Source organism: Gadus macrocephalus, chromosome 21, assembly GCF_031168955.1.
Source record: "Gadus macrocephalus chromosome 21, ASM3116895v1".
Classification (NCBI taxonomy): Eukaryota; Metazoa; Chordata; class Actinopteri; order Gadiformes; family Gadidae; genus Gadus; species Gadus macrocephalus.
Window position 1 is genome coordinate 15120452 of NC_082402.1, and position 7030 is coordinate 15127481.

Consider the following 7030-nt stretch of genomic DNA (forward strand, 5'->3'; position numbering starts at 1 on the left):
TTAAATGATAATTTTTCATGCAAAGAAAACTAAAAATGTTCGTGAAGAAGTTTGATAATTTTAGGTTTTATGTGAGGCCGCTTTGTGAACTACAGCTCTTCGCTGCTCTCGACGCATATGATATACGTCACCACACCCGCCCTTGGAACTCGGCACAGAGATGGCGATCTCTCTGCCCCACTTCACCGCTTTTTCCAAGGGGAGGATAAAAGCATTGAAAGAGGTGAAAACCATTATAAGTCGGGGCACGTGCAGAGTTTCAGTTATGCCGATGGGAAGATTGTCGGTCTTCTCCACGCCAGTCGCAGGGAGCGTGACGTCACATACGAGCTGTGTAGTCTTTCTCGTTGTGTTTTATCTACAGCCTTTATCTGAACAATTGCACAATAAACGGTCGAACTCTTTGCATGAAAAATTATCCTTTAAATCCACAAACAACATATGTGTAATCCAGGGCATATAAAGACCGGGACCAGAAAATAATTATTTTCTCTCCATTGACACCCATTCATATTTTTTGATCTCATAGGTCCCATGAGCCCTACCGGAAGGGGCGTGACTTCCCCACTCTATAGAGAGAGAGAGTTGCGACACGCTATGATCTCGCCGACTGGGTGGTCACGTGGTTGTCACGTGGTTCATGTAAGCCTCAATAGTTCCAAACACGCCGCGATTTCAATGTTATTCTATGGGACGACAGCAGAGATTTCAATATTAAATGGTAAATATGTATGAAAAAATCACATACAAGTATTTGTCTGACTGTTATTGCATTATTGCATATTTGTAAATGTCAGTTTTACATTTAGAGCGGTAGGGGGGCAACTGAAAGCTATCTATAAGTACTATTACTTAGATACGTTTTTAAGTTTTGGAGGGAAAGCTTCACGTTCGTGTTAGCATACTGGCCTAACCTTAACTTTTACCTTACATCTGTGTTGAAATCAAAGTATTCAAGATGTTCTACCATGATCATTTAAAGATATAAGCCACACAAAGTATCAAATATATTAAAGAATAACAACTCATTACGCTTGGATGAATGAAATTGTAATTTTTTTTATTAAACAATTAGTGTGACAAGAACAAGTGATTGCGATTGTGTGAAGATTCAACAATGGACACAGCAGGGAACACTATATACTTAGGGCAAACCATTAACATATAACGTTGCAAATATACTATACTTTATGCCGTTACAATACTTAGAATAGCCCTGAGCAAATTCAAAATGGGTTTAGGAGGGAGGATCCTCGTTTGGTCATGAACTCTGACCTCTAACCTATTCTCAAAAGTCGGGGCATAAGTGGTTGAGGAACAGTTGTTACCCGCTCTGTGATCTTCAATGGTGTCATGGTTCATTGGTTACAACTAACATTTTATAGATAAATGGTCATACCATGGTTGGCTGTGCAGCATTTGGATGCCCCAATCGGTCCGAGAAGGGTTATCACATGTACGGCTTCCCCAAGGACCAAGAGCGCAGGGAGAAATGGATGGCAATGGTCAGCCGTCAAAACTTATTGACAGTCAGCAACAGTCAAAAACGATGTAACGTAATGTTCAGATCACTTACTAGCATTTCAAAGGGCATAATAATTCTAAGCGTAGAGAATTATGACTTTCCAATGATATTTGAAGTGCAATGGAAACTGATCTTACAAGCCTACCTACAGGTACACTTTGAAAATGACAGATTCAAAGCCACAAAAGTAGATAGGATGTTGAAGTTGAGGCCCGATGCAGGCCCAACAGTTTTCATCCATCGCCCTAAACCGAAGAGGAGGAAACCCCCTTCTGTGAGGGTGCCTCCGGAACCAAGTGCAACGGACCACACATATTGCACCAAATTAAACTTCGGTATGATCCATGCAGCTAACAATATTCCCCATTTCATGTAATTCAAGGATAGACTACACTCCTAATGAGATTACATAATTCATATTTGTACATTCAGTTTAAAAAACAACCAGAAGGCAGGGATTCTCTGAGGATTTGCACACAATGTAGATAAGACACATTTCTACCCAATTAACAATTGCCGGTAGATCCATTTATAAATTGTATTGGTTTCTGATTGTGGCAGATGATTTAATTCACATTACAGAAATGTTTTGCTTTAATTCATTTTATTACATTGGAGATGACAGTAGTTGCAAATGCAAAGGCAAACTAGAACTGCAAGCAGTTATGCAGGGGTCCAAGAAATGTGCATTTCGCCGGCACAACGCGAAGCATGTGTTCAAAACAAATGGGCACGGCGTATGCCAAAAGATGCAGCTGACTCCAGTGAATCTGTGGATATAAAGGTTTTGACTGTGGGAGGTTCGTTGTGGGAGTTATAGCCCAAAACGTGTTTTCAGAACATTCCATTGGCCAGTTAGGAGATATATTATTTAGTCGTTTTTTTGCACACCCTTGTGGCGAATTTTTCCAAAGACAATTTTCCTTTTCCAAATAACTCCCGCCCACATTAATAATTCTTGGCCATATTTTCTATATAGACTCGGGTTTGGCCCTTGATGGTTTCCCTTGAGTTTGAAGAACATTCCTTTGGCCAATTAGAAGATATACAATTTCCTCGTTTATTGCGCCCCCTTAGGGCGTAATTTTCCGATTATTTTAGCGAACGCCGTTAAGGTTAGCACCAACATGTGTGTAGAATTTGGACTCAATCCGATGTCTAATTTTGGATACTTTTGGATTTTTAATTTTCCACGTCTAATTTAGCTAATAAACAAATATTCAAAACTCTACCGTTTCGTCGTCGAATGTCGGATCAAAAAACTCTATGATTTCTTTGCGTGTGCGTCTGAAGATGCCGTGTGCAAAGTTTGGTGTTGATTGGTGAAGAAATGTGGGAGGAGTAGCGAAAATACAGTTTTGCGGTTTTCGCGATCTAGCGAAAAATATTCATAGACGCAAATGGGCGTGGCCTAGGCCAAAATATGCAGCAGACTCCAGTGAATATGTGGGTACAAGTTTTTGACTGTGGGAGGTTCGGTGTGGGAGTTATAGCCCCAAACGCGTATTCCTTGGTATAGCGCCACCTAGTGGCCGGCATGTCTGGATTTTGTCGTCTGCGTAGTCCGAAGAGATCTGGATCTAGTCATGGAATTGGCGTGTCTGCACCATTTACGGTTTGGGCTGTGGTACCACTTTTAGGGAGGTACAAATAATAAAAAAAATCCTTACAAAAACAATAGGGATCCAACCTGTTGGCTTGGACCCCTAAATACATATAACAGCAACATTACCTTGTAATTGTTACAGAGATTGAGGGAGAAATTGAGGTGGATTTCAAGAGCGTTGAAAAGGACATCACAGGAGACGGAGAGAGCAATCAAGAGGTTACATTGCCAGGGGCAGGTGATCCAGGGATTTGTGTGCCGAGGGCCAGTCAGTCAGGGGTCAACAGTGAAGGAATAACTTTTGCCAGGGCCAGCTGCTCCAGGGACCAGACTGCCAGGGACTGATGGGGCGACTGTGGAGGACCTAATAAGGCAACTAGAAAAGGAAAAATTAATGAGAAGGAGAGCAGAGAGGGCTATTGCAAAACAAAAAAGAATCAATTTGGCACTAAGAAAGATAATCAATTTGGCACTAAGAAAGAGAAACAATTCAGTCAACAAGAAGTTAAAACGAAAAAGCCATACAGGTTAAATTGACCGCCCATCATAATCAGCATTGTTGAATCGGCGGCATCTGTAGGGCTTCATGTGCTGAACATCACCCTTTCCAGGATATAATTAAACAAACACTGTTATTTCTACTAGCTATCGCATCATAAAACCCTTCCTTAAATCAACCTAAATTATCCTAGTAATCCAACATAAATAACTAACTAAATAAAAGTTAGATTCACTAGTACTGAACTTTGTAATTGTTGGTGTAGATACCATCACATTGTGTAGTCGAGCTAACAAACTAACAGGCAATCGGTCGTCTACCAAGATATAAATATATATAATTACGCTGTGCATATACAAATAAATATCAGTATATGCATCATAAAAGGTCCTGATACAATATAGACATTTGACAATTCAAAGGAGGTAGCTATTTAATCAATTTACCCCTGGAGATACCTTCAGAGATGGTGAAGTCGAGCTAACAAACTAGCAGGCAATCGGTCGTCTACCAAGATAAAAATATATATAATTACGCTGTCCATATACAAATAAATATCAATATATGCATCATAAAAGGTCCTGATACAATATAGACAGTTGACAATTCAAAAGAGGTAGCTATTTAATCAATGTACCCCCGGAGATACCTTCACAGGTGGTGAAGTCGAGCTAACAAACTAGCAGGCAATCGGTCGTCTACCAAGATAAAAATATATATAATTACGCTGTGCATATACAAATACATATCAATATATGCATCATAAAGGTCCTGATACAATATAGACAGTTGACAATTCAAAAGAGGTAGCTATTTAATCAATTTACCCCCGGAGATACCTTCACAGATGGTGAAATCGAGCTAACAAACTAGCCAGCAATCGGTCGTCTACCAAGATAAATATATATATAATTACGCTGTGCATTTACAAATAAAGATCAGTGTATGCATCATAAAGGGCCTCTTATACAATATAGACAGTTGACAATTCAAAAGAGGTAGCTATTTAATCAATTTACCTCAGAAGTTACTCGGCGGCCAGCAATGGAAATGAACGGTCTCCTACGCCGTAAAATGGTTGTTTGGAACTATTCGAGGCTCCATACCCCGGAAGTAGGCGCTACAACAGAGTCCAATGGGGAAGTGTCGCAACTCTCTCCCTCGTTTCCACATACGTATGTTTTTCGTGTCCGTGCTTCCGTAAATTTACGGAAGGAGTCGCTAGTGTTTTACGTACGGGCATGAATTTATTTACGGACAAAAGATGTTAGGAGAAATCAGCGGATTGCTTACTCCGGGTAGGAAATGAGTGCCCAAATGAAGGAGTTCAAGTACCTCGGGGTCTTGTTCGCGAGTGAGGGTACTATGGAGCGTGAGATTGGCCGGAGAATCGGAGCAGCGGGGGCGGTATTGCGTTCGCTTTACCGCACCGTTGTGACGAAAAGAGAGCTGAGCCGCAAGGCAAAGCTCTTGATCTACCGGTCGATCTTCGTTCCTATCCTCACCTATGGTCATGAGGGCTGGGTGATGACCGAAAGGACGAGATTGCGGGTACAAGCGGCCGAGATGAGTTTTCTCAGAAGGGTGGCTGGCGTCTCCCTAACTCGGATTAGAGCCGCTGCTCCTTTACTTAGAAAGGAGTCAGCTGAGGTGGTTCGGGTATCTGGTAAGGATGCCCACTGGGCGCCTTCCTTGGGAGGTGTTTCAGGCACGTCCAGTGGGGAGGAGACCTCGGGGAAGACCCAGGACTAGTTGGAGAGATTATATCTCAACACTGGCCTGGGAACGCCTCGGGATCCCCCCGTCAGAGTTGGTCAATGTGGCCCGGGAAAGGGAAGTCTGGGGCCCCCTGCATGAGCTGCTCCCCCCGCGACCCGACCCCGGATAAGCGGATAGGAGACGGTACTTTGGAACATGAGGATCAACATATACAGAGATAAAAACAAAACCAACAGGCTTGGAAAGAGATCGCTGAGGAGTTTGGCCTGCAAGGTACTTGCCTACAAGTTTTGTGAAAAACATAAAAACTTTCATACGGTATCTCCGTAAAACGACGGCGAAAGTTAAATTTTTTGAACGTATATTACGGACATACCGGACAGAAATTTTACGGAGGGGAGGAGTCTCGGAGGAAAAACTGACATTACGGAGAATCACATAGGAATGAATGGACTTTCGGTCGGAGACGGTTGGATCGCATACGAGAATGTACGTATGTGGAAACGAGGCGTATGTCTCATCTCATTTTCGTCCGCTTATCCGGGGTCGGCTCGCGGGGGGAGCAGCTCAAGCAGAGGGCCCCAGACTTCCCTTTCCCGGGCCACATTGACCAACTCTGACGGGGGGATCCCGAGGCGTTCCCAGGCCAGTGTTGAGATATAATCTCTCCACCTAGTCCTGGGTCTTCCCCGAGGTCTCCTCCCCACTGGACGTGCCTGAAACACCTCCCAAGGAATGCGCCCAGTGGGCATCCTTACCAGATGCCCGAACCACCTCAGCTGACTCCTTTCCAAGTAAAGGAGCAGCGGCTCTAATCCGAGTTCCTCACGGAGGGCTGAGCATCTCACCCTATCCCTTCTGAGAAAACTCATCTCGGTCGCTTGTACCCGCGATCTCGTCCTTTCGGTCATCACCCAGCCCTCATGACCATAGGTGAGGATAGGAACGAAGATCGACCGGTAGATCGAGAGCTTTGCCTTGCGGCTCAGCTCTCTTTTCGTTACAGCGGTGCGGTAAAGCGAACGCAATACCGCCCCCGCTGCTCCGATTCTCCGGCCAATCTCACGCTCCATAGTAGGCCTACCCTCACTCGCGAACAAGACCCCGAGGTAGGCTACTTGAACTCCTTCACTTGGGCTAAGGACTCATTTCCTACCCGGAGTAAGCAATCCATCGGTTTCCTCCTAACATCTTTTGTCCGTAAATAAATTCATGCCCGTACGTAACGCCTCGTTTCCACATTCGTACATTCTCGTATGCGATCCAACCGTCTCCGACCGAAAGTCCATTCATTCCTATGTGATTCTCCGTAATGTCAGTTTTTCCTCCGAGACTCCTCCCCTCCGTAAAATTTCTGTCCGGTATGTCCGTAATATACGTTCAAAAAATTTAACTTTCGCCGTCGTTTTACGGAGATACCGTATGAAAGTTTTTATGTTTTTCACAAAACTTGTAGGCTAAGTACCTTGCAGGCCAAACTCCTCAGCAATCTCTTTCCAAGCCTGTTGGTTTTGTTTTTATCTCTGTATATGTCGATCCTCATGTTCCAAAGTACCGGTCTCCTATCCGCTTATCCGGGGTCGGGTCGCGGGGGGAGCAGCTCATGCAGGGGGCCCCAGACTTCCCTTTCCCGGGCCACATTGACCAACTCTGACGGGGGGATCCCGAGGCGTTCCCAGGC

General features: G+C 44.0%; 1 long non-coding RNA gene across 1 annotated transcript; it reads right to left on the reverse strand.

The window, feature by feature from the left end:
* Positions 1-3362: 3362 nt before the first annotated feature.
* On the reverse strand, positions 3363-4751 carry LOC132450079 (uncharacterized). Its single transcript, XR_009523785.1, has 3 exons — positions 4650-4751; positions 3657-3734; positions 3363-3507 (listed from the first exon to the last, which is right to left on the reverse strand). It is a non-coding gene; the product is annotated as an uncharacterized LOC132450079 (long non-coding RNA).
* Positions 4752-7030: the final 2279 nt, after the last annotated feature.